We start from the raw sequence: 17,223 nt of genomic DNA, 5'->3' as shown, positions 1-17,223 counted from the left end.
GCTGTACCTGTCCTGTTCCTGGCTGGTGCTCTGCCTGTGCTGGGCCTGGCTGGTGCTCTGCCTGTGCTGGGCCTGGCTGGTGCTCTGCCTGTGCTGGGCCTGGCTGGTGCTCTGCCTGTGCTGGGCCTGGCTGGTGCTCTGCCTGTGCTGGGCCTGGCTGGTGCTCTGCCTGTGCTGGGCCTGGCTGGTGCTCTGCCTGTGCTGGGCCTGGCTGGTGCTCTGCCTGTGCTGGGCCTGGCTGGTGCTCTGCCTGTGCTGGGCCTGGCTGGTGCTCTGCCTGTGCTGGGCCTGGCTGGTGCTCTGCCTGTGCTGGGCCTGGCTGGTGCTCTGCCTGTGCTGGGCCTGGCTGGTGCTCTGCCTGTGCTGGGCCTGGCTGGTGCTTATCCTCAATTACAAGGTAAACGCTTATGAAGCAGAACGCCAGTTGCATATAACCCTACATCTCAGATGGGCACACACTTTGGGCACACACTATGACTGTATATGAGCTCTTAGTAGTGCCCCATGGGACGTTTCCAACACAAGGAGGCAATCTGATGTGTAGGGCTACAAATGGCAATGACAAAAAAGCAGCCGCCCTCTGGTGGACGTCTGTATACAAATCCCGGCGGCAGATTTGAGCATCCTCTAAACCAAGAATTGAACCTGCGGAATTATTAGCGCCCACCCATAAATCCGGATACTGTAACTGTGTAACCAGACAGGCGCACCTCCAGGTGATTCTACTACGCCAGCGAGCGAGGGAAATGTTACATTATAGGAATAACCATTATATTTATGTATGTAAAACACACTGAACAGCAATAGCACCGCCTGCGGGAACTGAAAGCGGGCATCTCCAGGCTGGCACACGCTACTACTCAAGGGGGAAGGGGAAACTGGCATTTCCTTATTAACGCTACTGCGACACAATTAGTGTCGTCCTATGAAACAGGCCCTGTATTATACAGCTGCTTATTACATGGGGAACGGAGCAGGTCCAGGTGTTACACACGTGCGAGGAACATACATATACTGTATGTACAGTGTTGTCTCCTATTCTGGGTGCATACATTAATCTGCAGGTGACATGCAGGAAGACTGTATGGAGACCTGGAAACCTAATTCCCAGTACTGTAACATACAGCAGGTACGTGATGGATCACCCTGACAGGATGCAGAGCACCGCAGACTATATTATATTGTATACATGCAGTATATACACACACACACACAAAGGCCTGTGACTGACCTAGCTGTAATTATCATTACCCACAATGCAACCATCCGTACTGAGGCAGTACGGACGGTGTAATGGTTAGCATTACTGCCTCACAGCGCTGAGGTCATGTGTTCTATCCCCACCATGTGTTATATATACGGGGCAGTACGGATGGTGTAATGGTTACATTACTGCCTCATAGTGCTGAGGTCATGGGTTCTATCCCCACCATGTGTTATATATACGGGGCAGTACGGATGGTATAATGATTAGCATTACTGCCTCACAGCACTGAGGACATGGGTTCTATTCCCACCATGTGTTATATATACGGGGCAGTACGGACGGTGTAATGGTTAGCATTACTGCCTCACAGCGCTGAGGTCATGGGTTCTATCCCCACCATGTGTTATATATACGGGGCAGTACGGATGGTGTAATTACATAGTTACATAGTTACATAGTAGGTAAGGCTGAAAAAAGACTTGCGTCCATCTAGTTCAACCTGGTATAGATATTATACCAGTAATGGTTAGCATTACTGCCTCACAGCACTGAGGTCACGGGTTCTATCCCCACCATGTGTTATATATACGGGGCAGTACAGATGGTGTAATGGTTACATTACTGCCTCACAGCGCTGAGGTCATGGGTTCTATCCCCACCATGTGTTATATATACGGGGCAGTACGGATGGTGTAATGGTTACATTACTGCCTCACAGCGCTGAGGTCATGGGTTCTATTCCCACCATGTGTTATATATACAGGGCAGTACGGACGGTGTAATGGTTATAGCATTACTGCCTCACAGCACTGAGGTCATGGGTTCTATCCCCACCATGTGTTATATATACGGGGCAGTACGGATGGTGTAATGGTTACATTACTTCCTCACAGCGCTGAGGTCATGGGTTACATTCCCACCATGGCTCTAACTGTGCGGAGTTTGTATATTCTCCCCGTACTTGCGTGGGTTTACTCAGGGTACTCCGGTTTCCTTCCACAATCCAAATATATACTGGTAGGCTAATTGGCTCCCAACAAATTAACCCTAGAATGTGTGTGCGTACATGTGGTAGGGAGTATAGATTGTAAGGGAGGGATTGATGTGAATGTTCAAATATTCTCTGTACAGCGCTGCGGAATATGTGTGCGCTATATAAGAAACTGGTAATAAATAATAAAATAAACCATGCCGGGTGTCCGTATACTCCCCAGTAACCCTAACCACGGGTCTCCCAGCACATTAGAACCTGCTACCTTAAGCGTGTACATCCAGCCAATCAGACTGCGACAGGAATGTGGTGCACTACAGTAACACTAATACAATTTGGGCCTTTTCTACACGATTTTGACGCATGAGGCCAATAAAACATATGAAAAGTGTCAGATGGTAGAACCTTTACTTACAATTCCAATCCGCAACGGATCGCATTCAGGAGATTGTCAGCGCTACAGTACGGATTGACCGCATACGATGTATCACATGTGATCCAGCCGCCAGAGAGCTGCCGGGTTATCCCAAGCGATACATGGTACTAGTGTAGCATGGGGGCATGGGGATAACTCAGTGAGTAGGGTAACGGGTGACTCCCCCCATATACTGTAGGCGGCTCCCAGTCAGTAACAGGTGGAAGATAATCAGTGTCCGCACTCAGGGACCTATATTCCCCAGCAGGAAGCTGGAAGTCCGTCTCCAGGACATAACACAGAGGGGAAAGTTCCGCACCGTCACCACAAGAGAAGGAAATACCGCACTGGAAAATAACTGGATCGGATCAAACAATTAAGAAAATCTGGAAGCTTAGGAATTAAAACCCTTTTGTGCAGCCCAGCGGAGCTATTCCATTGTTGTGCCAACCGGGCACACTTCCAACCGCCAAGACACGCCCGCATTTAGGATGCACTTCCCGATACCTCACACATATGGTTCCCTTCCGCTGCCAGCGGCATCACAAAGGCACCGTTTCCTGTCCAGTGCTGCCATGACGTACGCACAGTTGTATCATAGCCGCTCAGTTAGCGCTATACCACCATTGTGCACAAACTGGAATCTTACAGGAGGTGTAATGCCACCAGCCATCTGCTAATACCAGTTATGGGCGCACTGCGGTGTCTGCGCTGGAAGCAGAGAGGAACACGAGGTCACAGCTATGTCCTCATAGCTCTAGTTTCCAGTAAACATGGGATTTAGTTTGTGGCAGGAGATATCAGAGGAAGCCTCCGTCCTGCGCTCAGGACTTGGCAGCAGAGCACACAATCTGAATGTGATGATGCAGCACACGGGTGGCCGGGCATTGGCACCGGCCTCTATACTTCCTGCGCTTCCATGTAATGCCCTAAATAGTTTCCATCAGCAGCACAAACGCCACTTGTCCCTTGTGTCGCCGGAGGACATCGGATTCCTGTTACGTCGCCACGTGGAGGTCAGCTGGGGCAGCATGGGGTCACGGTCATTGGGTCGGTCCATAGGCCTTAGGTTGACACCAGAATTAGGTCGACATAGCTAAGGTCAACAGGGTTGAAAGGTCGACATGAGTTTTATTTGTGAGCTGACACGTGACAACAGTCAGTATTTCATACCCCACCATCCACAAGGGAGAATATGACAGTGTGCCGATTGCAGCGAGCCGTGCGAGTGGACGTGGTAGACTTTGATGGTGTCCATGTCGACTATGATGACACTCGGGACAAAAAACGTATACTAGTGTGCCATGCTTCCAAATCCACGTGGATGGTAACATGTATCGTCCGATTTACCATGTCTACCTACTGACAGCATACACTATCGTCCTATCATCCATATACCATGTCTACCTACTGACTGTCCAGCAGACACTATCGTCCTATCATCCATATACCATGTCTACCTACTGACAGCAGACACTATCATCCTATCATCCATATGCCATGTCTACCTACTGACTGTCCAGCAGACACTATCGTCCTATCATCCATATACCATGTCTACCTACTGACTGTCCAGCAGACACTATCGTCTTATCATCCAGATACCATGTCTACCTACTGACTGTCCAGCAGACACTATCGTCCTATCATCCATATACCATGTAACTCCTACTGACTATCCAGCATACACTATCGTCCTATCATCCGGATACCATGTAACCCCTACTGACTGTCCAGCAGACACTATCGTCCTATCATCTGGATACCATGTCTACCTACTGACTGTCCAGCAGACACTATCGTCCTATCATCCAGATACCATGTAACTCCTACTGACTGTCCATCAGACACTACTGTCCTATCATCCGGATACCATGTAACTCCTACTGACTGTCCAGCAGACACTATCATCCGGATACCATGTAACTCCTACTGACTGTCCGGCAGACACTATCGTCCTATCATCCGGATACCATGTAACTCCTACTGACTGTCCAGCAGACACTATCGTCCTATCATCCACATACCATGTCTACCTACTGACTGTCCAGCAGACACTATCGTCCTATCATCCGGATACCATGTAACTCCTACTGACTGTCCAGCAGACACTATCGTCCTATCATCCGGATACCATGTAACTCCTACTGACTGTCCAGCAGACACTATCGTCCTATCATCCGGATACCATGTAACTCCTACTGACTGTCCAGCAGACACTATCGTCCTATCATCCGGATACCATGTAACTCCTACTGACTGTCCAGCAGACACTATCGTCCTATCATCCGGACACCATGTAACTCCTACTGACTGTCCAGCAGACACTATCGTCCCATCATCCGGATACCATGTAACTCCTACTGACTGTCCAGCAGACACTATCGTCCTATCATCCGGATACCATGTAACCCCTACTGACTGTCCAGCAGACACTATCGTCCTATCATCCGGATACCATGTCTACCTACTGACTGTCCAGCAGACACTATCGTCCTATCATCCGGATACCATGTAACTCCTACTGACTGTCCAGCAGACACTACCGTCCTATCATCCGGATACCATGTAACTCCTACTGACTGTCCAGCAGACACTATCGTCCTATCATCCGGATACCATGTAACCCCTACTGACTGTCCAGCAGACACTATCGTCCTATCATCCAGATACCATGTAACTCCTACTGACTGTCCATCAGACACTATCATCCTATCATCCAGATACCATGTAACTCCTACTGACTGTCCAGCAGACACTATCGTCCTATCATCCAGATACCATGTAACTCCTACTGACTGTCCAGCAGACACTATCGTCCTATCATCCAGATACCATGTAACTCCTACTGACTGTCCAGCAGACACTATCGTCCTATCATCCATACACCATGTAACTCCTACTGACTGTCCAGCAGACACTATCGTCCTATCATCCAGATACCATGTAACTCCTACTGACTATCCAGCAGACACTATCATCCTATCATCCGGATACCATGTAACTCCTACTGACTGTCCAGCAGACACTATCAACCAGATACCATGTAACTCCTACTGACTGTCCAGCAGACACTATCGTCCTATCATCCAGATACCATGTCTACCTACTGACTGTCCAGCAGACACTATCGTCCTATCATCCGGATACCATGTAACTCCTACTGACTGTCCAGCAGACACTATCATCCTATCATCCGGATACCATGTAACTCCTACTGACTGTCCAGCAGACACTATCGTCCTATCATCCGGATACCATGTAACTCCTACTGACTGTCCAGCAGACACTATCGTCCTATCATCCGGATACCATGTAACTCCTACTGACTGTCCAGCAGACACTATCGTCCTATCATCCGGATACCATGTAACTCCTACTGACTGTCCAGCAGACACTACCATCCTATCATCCAGATACCATGTAACTCCTACTGACTGTCCAGCAGACACTACCGTCCTATCATCCGGATACCATGTAACTCCTACTGACTGTCCAGCAGACACTACCGTCCTATCATCCAGATACCATGTAACTCCTACTGACTGTCCAGCAGACACTATCGTCCTATCATCCATACACCATGTAACTCCTACTGACTGTCCAGCAGACACTATCATCCTATCATCCGGATACCATGTAACTCCTACTGACTGTCCAGCAGACACTACCGTCCTATCATCCAGATACCATGTAACTCCTACTGACTGTCCAGCAGACACTATCGTCCTATCATCCATACACCATGTAACTCCTACTGACTGTCCAGCAGACACTATCGTCCTATCATCCGGATACCATGTAACTACTACTGACTGTCCAGCAGACACTATCGTCATATCATCCGGATACCATGTAACTCCTACTGACTGTCCAGCAGACACTATCGTCCTATCATCCGGATACCATGTAACTCCTACTGACTGTCCAGCAGACACTATCGTCCTATCATCCAGATACCATGTCTACCTACTGACTGTCCAGCAGACACTATCGTCCTATCATCCGGATACCATGTAACTCCTACTGACTGTCCAGCAGACACTATCATCCTATCATCCGGATACCATGTAACTCCTACTGACTGTCCAGCAGACACTATCGTCCTATCATCCGGATACCATGTAACTCCTACTGACTGTCCAGCAGACACTATCGTCCTATCATCCGGATACCATGTAACTCCTACTGACTGTCCAGCAGACACTATAATCCTATCATCCAGATACCATGTAACTCCTACTGACTGTCCAGCAGACACTATCATCCTATCATCCAGATACCATGTAACTCCTACTGACTGTCCAGCAGACACTATCATCCTATCATCCAGATACCATGTAACTCCTACTGACTGTCCAGCAGACACTATCATCCTATCATCCAGATACCATGTAACTCCTACTGACTGACCAGCAGACACTATCATCCTATCATCCATACACCATGTAACTCCTACTGACTGTCCAGCAGACACTATCGTCCTATCATCCGGATACCATGTAACTCCTACTGACTGTCCAGCAGACACTATCATCCTATCATCCAGATACCATGTAACTACTACTGACTGTCCAGCAGACACTATCGTCCTATCATCCGGATACCATGTAACTCCTACTGACTGTCCAGCAGACACTATCGTCCTATCATCCGGATACCATGTAACTCCTACTGACTGTCCAGCAGACACTATCGTCCTATCATCCGGATACCATGTAACTCCTACTGACTGTCCAGCAGACACTATCGTCCTATCATCCGGATACCATGTAACTCCTACTGACTGTCCAGCAGACACTATAATCCTATCATCCAGATACCATGTAACTCCTACTGACTGTCCAGCAGACACTATCATCCTATCATCCAGATGCCATGTAACTCCTACTGACTGTCCAGCAGACACTATCATCCTATCATCCAGATACCATGTAACTCCTACTGACTGTCCAGCAGACACTATCATCCTATCATCCAGATACCATGTAACTCCTACTGACTGACCAGCAGACACTATCGTCCTATCATCCATACACCATGTAACTCCTACTGACTGTCCAGCAGACACTATCGTCCTATCATCCGGATACCATGTAACTCCTACTGACTGTCCAGCAGACACTATCATCCTATCATCCAGATACCATGTAACTCCTACTGACTGTCCAGCAGACACTATCGTCCTATCATCCGGATACCATGTAACTCCTACTGACTGTCCAGCAGACACTATCGTCCTATCATCCGGATACCATGTAACTCCTACTGACTGTCCAGCAGACACTATCGTCCTATCATCCGGATACCATGTAACTCCTACTGACTGTCCAGCAGACACTATCATCCTATCATCCAGATACCATGTAACTCCTACTGACTGTCCAGCAGACACTATCGTCCTATCATCCATACACCATGTAACTCCTACTGACTGTCCAGCAGACACTATCGTCCTATCATCCGGATACCATGTCTACCTACTGACTGTCCAGCAGACACTATCGTCCTATCATCCAGATACCATGTAACTCCTACTGACTGTCCAGCAGACACTATCGTCCTATTATCTGGATACCATGTAACTCCTACTGACTGTCCAGCATACACTATCGTCCTATCATCCGGATACCATGTAACTCCTACTGACTGTCCAGCAGACACTATCGTCCTATCATCCGGATACCATGTAACTACTACTGACTGTCCAGCAGACACTATCGTCCTATCATCCATATACCATGTAACTCCTACTGACTGTCCAGCAGACACTATCATCCTATCATCCGGATACCATGTAACTCCTACTGACTGTCCAGCAGACACTATCGTCCTATCATCCGGATACCATGTAACTCCTACTGACTGTCCAGCAGACACTATCGTCCTATCATCCGGATACCATGTAACCCCTACTGACTGTCCAGCAGACACTATCGTCCTATCATCCGGATACCATGTAACTCCTACTGACTGTCCAGCAGACACTATCGTCCTATCATCCGGATACCATGTCTACCTACTGACTGTCCAGCAGACACTATCGTCCTATCATCCGGATACCATGTAACTCCTACTGACTGTCCAGCAGACACTATCGTCCTATCATCCGGATACCATGTAACTCCTGCTGACTGTCCAGCAGACACTATCGTCCTATCATCCGGATACCATGTAACTCCTACTGACTGTCCAGCAGACACTATCGTCCTATCATCCGGATACCATGTAACTCCTACTGACTGTCCAGCAGACACTATCGTCCTATCATCCATATACCATGTAACTCCTACTGACTGTCCAGCAGACACTATCGTCCTATCATCCGGATACCATGTAACTCCTACTGACTGTCCAGCAGACACTATCGTCCTATCATCCGGATACCATGTAACTCCTGCTGACTGTCCAGCAGACACTATCGTCCTATCATCCGGATACCATGTAACTCCTACTGACTGTCCAGCAGACACTATCGTCCTATCATCCGGATACCATGTAACTCCTACTGACTGTCCAGCAGACACTATCGTCCTATCATCCGGACACCATGTAACTCCTATGGCCTAAACTTTCCCCTCACCCGCCAGACTGTACGCCCTTGTGTGCAGTGCCAGCACTATCCTGTTTCATAGATTCTCACATTCAGCCCTTACTTCCTCAAACAGGTCATGTTTTCCAGTACTCCTAGCAAATTCACAAGTCAAACAATTACCTCCACCTTTGGATTTGTCAGTGAGCAATGAGTACACCTGTGCACCTGCCGCATGACCTGGATATTGTGCCAGTGAGTAATTCGTACACCTGTCGGGTGATCTGGGATATATGTCACTGAGTAATGAGTACACCTGTGCACCTGCTGTGTAACATGGGAAATGTGTCAGTCAGTAATGAGTACACCTGTGCACCTGCTGTGTAACCTGGGAAATGTGTCAGTGAGTAATGAGTACACCTGTGCACCTGCTGTGTAACCTGGGAAATGTGTCAGTGAGTAATGAGTGCACCCGTGCACCTGCCGGGTGACCTTGGGAATGTGTCCGTGAGTAATGAATACACCTGTTGCATAACCTGGGAAATGTGTCAGTGAGTATTGAGTGCACCTGCCGGGTGACCTTGGAAATGTGTCTGTGAGTATTGAATACACCTGTGCACCTGTTGCATAACCTGGAAAATGTGTTAGTGAGTAATGAGTACACCTGTGCGCCTGCTGTGTAACCTGGGAAATGTGTCAGTGAGTAATGAGTACACCTGTGGACCTGCTGTGTAACCTGGAAATGTGTCCGTGAGTAATGAATACACCTGTGCACCTGCCGGGTGACCTTGGGAATGTGTCCGTGAGTAATGAATACACCTGTTGCATAACCTGGGAAATGTGTCAATGAGTAATGAGTGCACCTGTGCGCCTGCTGTGTAACCTGGGAAGTGTGTCAGTGAGTATTGAGTGCACCTGCTGTGTAACCTGGGAAATGTGTCAGTGAGTAATGAGCACACATGTGCACCTGCTGTGTAACCTGGGAAATGTGTAAGTAATGAGTGCACCTGCTGTGTAACCTGGGAAATGTGTCAATGAGTAATGAGTGCACCTGTGCGCCTGCTGGTGACCTGGGAAATGTGTCAGTGAGTAATGAATACACCTGTGCACCTGCTGTGTAACCTGGGAAATGTGTCAGTGAGTAATGAGTACACCTGTGCACCTGCTGTGTAACCCGGGAAATGTGTCAGTGAGTAATGAGTGCACCTGTGCACCTGCTGTGTTTCCTGGGAAATGTGTCAGTGAGTAATGAGTGCACCTGCTGTGTAACCTGGGAAATGTGTCAGTGAGTAATGAGTGCACCTGCTGTGTTTCCTGGGAAATGTGTCAGTGAGTAATGAGTGCACCTGCTGTGTTTCCTGGGAAATGTGTCAGTGAGTAATGAGTACACCTGTGCACCTGCTGTGTAACCCGGGAAATGTGTCAGTGAGTAATGAGTGCACCTGTGCACCTGCTGTGTTTCCTGGGAAATGTGTCAGTGAGTAATGAGTGCACCTGCTGTGTAACCTGGGAAATGTGTCAGTGAGTAATGAGTGCACCTGCTGTGTTTCCTGGGAAATGTGTCAGTGAGTAATGAGTGCACCTGCTGTGTTTCCTGGGACATGTGTCAGTGAGTAATGAGTACACCTGTGCACCTGCTGTGTAACCCGGGAAATGTGTCAGTGAGTAATGAGTGCACCTGTGCACCTGCTGTGTTTCCTGGGAAATGTGTCAGTGAGTAATGAGTGCACCTGCTGTGTAACCTGGGAAATGTGTCAGTGAGTAATGAGTGCACCTGCTGTGTTTCCTGGGAAATGTGTCAGTGAGTAATGAGTGCACCTGCTGAGCGACCTGGAAATCTATATTGCTCACTTTAGCCCTTCTGAGTTATATCAGTCAATGTATCGCCCATTGTGGATGTCCCGCGGGTCGATAAGGACTCGCTCCATCATCTGTGCACACACAGACCAATGAGGGCCATGCTGCACAATGACCACATCCAGGCTGGCATTTTATCTCTCTCCAAAGCTTAGTACATAGACCCCGAGTCTTTATATTCTGTAGGTGGAATAAGGTTTACTATGAAGATGAACATCAGCAGCAGCAGCAGCAGAATGGGGTCAATCCTATTAATTGCGAAGGGTGCGAGGTGCCGTTGCCATGGCAACTGATTTTGCACCCTTTGCGTGCTGGGTTCAGCCAAAATTCACACAACATTGCTTGCACACCTAAGGAACAGCAAGTACTAATGTGCCAATTCCAGGCGCCGTAACGTGCACCCGCTGTCGCCATGAATTGCACCCAGGAAATCATCGCAAGTAATAGGTTTGACCCCCGACTGGGATGGGGCTGGGATGACATCAGCAGGGATGCGGTCATTTGGTCGACAGTCATTCGTTCGACAATGTCTAGGTCGACAGACAAAAGGTTGACATGGGGTTTTTCACTGTTTTTGAGCCGACAGGCGGTATTTCATGCAATACCATCCACTAGGGCGTGGCAGGAGAATAGAGTGCCGAGCGATGCGAGGGGATGCGGTGCACTTGAAATTGTGTCCATGTCGACCGTGTTGACATTCAGGTAAAAAAAAACAGTGAAAGACCCCATGTCGACTGTCGACATAGGCATTGTCGAACTAATGACTTGTTGATCTAACGACCTGTCGAACTAATGACCTTTCGACCTAGAACCATGTTGACCTTTTCCAATGACGACCTAGACCCATGTCGACCATCATGCTGTAGACCAAATGATCCCAACCCTATCAGCAAGAGCAGCCCATGCACTGGTTTCACGCTGAAGGACTGTAACAGAACGGCCTCCAATCACTGATTACCTTTCACCGCGCTGCACTGTGCACGCTACAACTAGGATGCAACCGGTCCCATGCCCAACTTATGCACTGACAGGAGCCAGACCCGAGAATGCTGCACAGTGCAGAAAAGTTTCACGATGTTGCCATTGGATCACAGCGGTGGTGCACTGTTGCCATGGAAACAACCATCCCTAAATTAGTATCCTCAACAGGAGAGTTGCTGCCTGGCGCTCTCCTCAGGGAAGCTGAAGGAGGACCACAGCTGGACACAACAGAGGAAAGCAGGAACTATATATAGCTCTCGCTAGTCCCCATCTTACCTGTACATTACAGGTGCCCTGCCACACTCAACAGAGACACAACAGAGATAGGCGAGGACTATATATAGCTCCCGTCAGTCCCCATCTTACCTGTACGTTACAGGTGTCCTGCCACACTCACCAGAGACACAACAGAGGAAAGCGAGGACTATATACAGCCGCAGCTCCCGCCAGTCCCCATCTTACCTGTACGTTACAGGTGCCCTGCCACACTCACCAGAGACACACGGGAGTAGTAACTACAGCACTGACCTGCTCTCGCTGTTCCCCACGATGTCCGTGCCCCAACTATTCAGCCGGTGGCCTTGCCGCCTGGGAGAGGTGCTGGGCGTGGAGGCGTTAGAGCGGGCGCTGTCTTCCTCGCTGGACGGCGTGATCTCTATAGACGGCAGCTGCAGGTACTCCAGGTTGCCAGCACAGTCCAATGAGACGGCGTCTGTCTCTTGCTTCCGCTCATGCTTTCCACGTTTCATTTTAAAGCGCCTGCGCCGCTGGCTGGGGGTGCAGGTGCCGCTGTTGGCGACGGTGGAGGTGCCGTCGCTAACATTTGGTATCTGCAGTTCGGGGATCAGTAGGTTCTCGTCGCCAGCCAGCATGGTTGAACTCCTGATGAAAGCAGAACCAAAACAAGTTTCCGGGTAATGCTACCACTAGAGTGACAGGAAGCCTCTGAGCGCAGCTGCGAGCTTCCCCTGACCGAAGGTTCCCCCTCGTCACCCGGCCATGTTCTGCTCTCGTGTCAGCCCCATCGGCAGACCCTGCAAGGAAATCCGAGACAAATAAGGCTCCAGATCCTAATACTGGCGGGGAGAGACATATAGTCCACACATCATAGTAGTAGCAGGAACCAGGGGAGAGAGGAGGAGGAGGGGGGGGGGAACGTGTGTGTGTGTGTCAGTGGTGAGCGGATACCAAATGCAGAAGCAGCAGCTGCCACTGTAACCCAAGCTCCTCCGTCGCTACAGACCGACACAGGGGAACTCACATGGGCTGTAACTTTACACACCTGTCCATTGTGCCCACCATGCCAGGGGCAGAGCGCCCGGCAAATCCAAAACAACTCACAGAAAGTCAAAGTATATCCAGATGCGATACAGAGAGGGGAAGGGAATGGATGAGGGAAGACCCTGAATATATCTCCTTGCTCTGTATCTTACTGGTGCTAACACCTCAGCGTCAAATCTCATCACTTCACAGGGGAACAGCTCACAGATACAGGAGAGTGCAGCAATGCTGCCCCCTAGTGGGAGGTTAGCAGAGTGCTGGGACACAGAACATCAGTTCATGTCACTCGTACACATTGGTCTTATTCTAGTTCACTCTTTCTGACAAAATCCTTCTTAGATGGACAAAACCATGTGCAGTGCAGGGGGGCAGATGTAACATGTGCAGAGAGAATTAGATTTGGGTGAGTTATTTGGTTTCTGTGCAGGGTAAATACTGACTGCTTTATTTTTACACTGCAATATAGATCTCACTTTGAAGTAAAACCCCACCCAAATCTAACTCTCTGTGCACATGTTACATCTGCCCCACCTGCAGTGCACATGGTTTTGTCCATCTAAGAAGGATTTTGTCAGAAAGAGTGAACTAGAATAAGGCCCATTGGTCTTTTATACACTGGATTCTGTATGCAATGCAGCATTAATATCTAACACTATAGATGATTTATCACACATATAAATAAGTGGTCAGGAAAGGGTTAAACATCCCATAATAAACCCACAAACATAATAGAACCAATACTGCACTTCTAAGCTCACATTCTCCCACCTCATGGTAAAGGCTCCTGTCTCTTCTTCCTGGGAGCTGCTCTCTGGTCCAGAGCACTGACTGATGACTCCAATCCACACACACACCAAACTTGGTAGAAGAAGCTGCTAGCACCGGGCATGTTGCCGCAGCTCCGCACTGTCCTTTACACTGCACGATGGGGTGGCAGCTCTGGCATACCTCCCAACTGTCCCGTTTTTTAGGACTGCACCCATGTCCCACCTGGGCAGGCAGTGTCCTATGGTGGGGAGGGGCAGTTGGAAGTCCCCCCTGCTACCCGTTGCAGTGAGACAGGGGGGCCGGGGGCATGGCCAGGAGCTCTCAGCAAGTCCGGGAGAGGCTTCAGCTGTCACTACTGGTACACGCAGTGTGGCACGATGTGCAGCAATTGAATATAACCACTTACAAAGTGCATGTGGGTCTCTCTGTGTGTATGTGATACCGGCCCTCTCAACAAGGAAACTCACAGATGACACAAGCTGGATGCACACCTACAGATTTTTCTGTCCAATCTATATGGTGGGAACAAAAACCTGGAAATGTTTGAGAGCAAATGACAATCAAAAATTTGCTATCAAATGCAGGAATACAGAAAAAAACATATGCTTGGATAACTTTGTTATATCAGATTAATTTAAACAATTTGTCTTATTGACCATTGTATCTTTTCCAGCGTTTAGCAGCAAATTTCCAGGTTTTTGTTCCCAACAGATAGATTGGACAGATAAATCTGTAGGTGTGTACGCACCGTCAGTGTGACTTCTGCATCTCACCTGCCTGTAATCAGTCACAGAATCTGTGTGATCCAGGAGTGTCCTGGTATAAAGGTATAGCATGGTAAGCTGGTCATACCAATAAATGGAGTACAAGGTTTTTCTGTTAAATCCTAATTATACAGCGGAGTGTGTGCTGCAGACCAGGAGTTGCAGCATTACCAGGTCTCCTTTCACCACCAAATTTCTAATTGCTTTATTTCCGGTGAGAGATGACCTTTCCCCAAAGCGAGCTCACGTGCCTTCCCTACAGCCTATGGGTAGTGTTAGAGCAGGCATTCCCAACCACGGTCCTCAGGGCACACCAAGAGTGCAGGTTTTGTAGATATCCAGGCTTGAGCACAGGTGACTTAATTAGTATCTGAGGGATTCTGATTAAACCATCTGTGCTGAAGCCTGGATATCACTAAAACCTGCACTGCTGGTGTGCCTTGAGGACCGTGGTTGGGAATGCCTGTGTTAGAGGGAGCTGATCCCGTAATGGTGCTGTTACCTGGTGTCTAGGGTGACCAAGTCATCCCTTTAATCCGGGACACATATTAATTTCACCTGGTTTTAAACTGCCACCGAACCTGTGTAATTAATATGTGTCCCGGATTAAAGGGATGAGTTGGTCACCCTACTGGTGTCAGTATAACCAATATCCCCGCCCTGGTCCTCTCTCACCTGTACCTGGCTCTGTACAGGTCCCTGCAGCCTATGGGAAGTGTTAGAGGGAGCTGATTCTGTAACGGTGCTGTTACCTGTTGTCAGTATAACCAACCTCCCCGCCCTGGTCCTCTCTCACCTGTACCTGGCTCTGTGCAGTTCCCTGCTCTGCCTCAGGTGAAAGCAGGACCCTCGTTACCTGTAACTTCCCAGCCTGACCTCTACAGCTGATTCCAGGCGCTCACATTCCTGGGCTGTAAGAGAAACATTCATTAGTGCTGGAATTTACAAATGAAAGTCAGTCGCCATAGAAACATCTCCATCTGAGTGCCCTGCGCAGGCGAGGTCACTGCTAAGTGCCGCTTTCCGGGTCTATTCTGGGCCTCACGGTGTTAAATAAATTATCCTGCGCAGGCCGGCACGGTACGGTGTGCTCATAGACATCTTGTAGCACCAGGGATGTGACACAGCCAATGGCCAAATCAGGAAGGTGCGGCGATGTCACATGGACCGTTGTCACTGGCATCGCCCCACTGAGGAGACCCCTGGGGATGTGACACAGCCAATGGCCAAATCAGGACGGTGCAGCGATGTCACATGGACCGTTGTCACTGGCATCGCCCCACTGAGGAGACCCCCGGGGACATAACACAGCCAATGGCCAAATCAGGACGGTGCAGCGATGTCACATGGACCGTTGTCACTGACATCACCCCACTGAGGAGACCCCCGGGGACATAACACAGCCAATGGCCAAATCAGGAAGGTGCGGCGATGTCACATGGACCGTTGTCACTGGCATCGCCCCACTGAGGAGACCCCTGGGGATGTGACACAGCCAATGGCCAAATCAGGACGGTGCAGCGATGTCACATGGACCGTTGTCACTGGCATCGCCCCACTGAGGAGACCCCCGGGGACATAACACAGCCAATGGCCAAATCAGGACGGTGCAGCGATGTCACATGGACCGTTGTCACTGACATCACCCCACTGAGGAGACCCCCGGGGACATAACACAGCCAATGGGCAAATCGGGACGGTGCAGCGATGTCACATGGACCGTTGTCACTGACATCGCCCCACTGAGGAGACCCCCGGGGATGTAACACAGCCAATGGCCAAATCAGGACGGTGCAGCGATGTCACATGGACCGTTGTCACTGACATCACCCCACTGAGGAGACCCCCGGGGATGTAACACAGCCAATGGCCAAATCAGGACGGTGCAGCGATGTCACATGGACCGTTGTCACTGACATCACCCCACTGAGGAGACCCCCGGGGATGTAACACAGCCAATGGCCAAATCAGGACGGTGCAGCGATGTCACATGGACCGTTGTCACTGACATCACCCCACTGAGGAGACCCCCGGGGATGCAACACAGCCAATGGCCAACTCAGGACGGTGCAGCGATGTCACATGGACCGTTGTCACTGACATCACCCCACTGAGGAGACCCCCGGGGACATAACACAGCCAATGGCCAAATCAGGACGGTGCAGCGATGTCACATGGACCGTTGTCACTGACATCGCCCCACTGAGGAGACCCCCGGGGATGTAACACAGCCAATGGCCAAATCAGGACGCTGCAGCGATGTCACATGGACCGTTGTCACTGACATCGCCCCACTGAGGAGACCCCCTGGGGACATAACACAGCCAATGGGCAAATCAGGACGGTGCAGCAATGTCACATGGACCGTTGTCACTGACATCGCCCCACTGAGGAGACCCCTGGGGATGTGACACAGCCAATGGCCAA

General features: G+C 49.6%; 1 protein-coding gene across 1 annotated transcript in view; it reads right to left on the bottom strand.

The window, feature by feature from the left end:
* The window catches only part of GRAMD1B (GRAM domain containing 1B), a 211,784-nt gene extending 199,135 nt beyond the window's left edge, over positions 1-12,649 (bottom strand). The window contains exon 1 of the mRNA XM_083163519.1: positions 12,512-12,649. The gene's annotated coding sequence lies outside the window, so the exon portion shown is untranslated. The remainder of the gene's footprint in view (positions 1-12,511) is intronic.
* Between the last annotated feature and the right edge of the window lie 4,574 nt (positions 12,650-17,223).

The sequence above is a fragment of the Crinia signifera genome, chromosome 19 (genome assembly GCF_055691185.1).
Source record: "Crinia signifera chromosome 19, ASM5569118v1, whole genome shotgun sequence".
Taxonomy (NCBI): domain Eukaryota; kingdom Metazoa; phylum Chordata; class Amphibia; order Anura; family Myobatrachidae; genus Crinia; species Crinia signifera.
The sequence above is the reverse complement of the archived record's forward strand: the minus strand, read 5'-3'. Positions and strand labels throughout refer to the sequence as shown.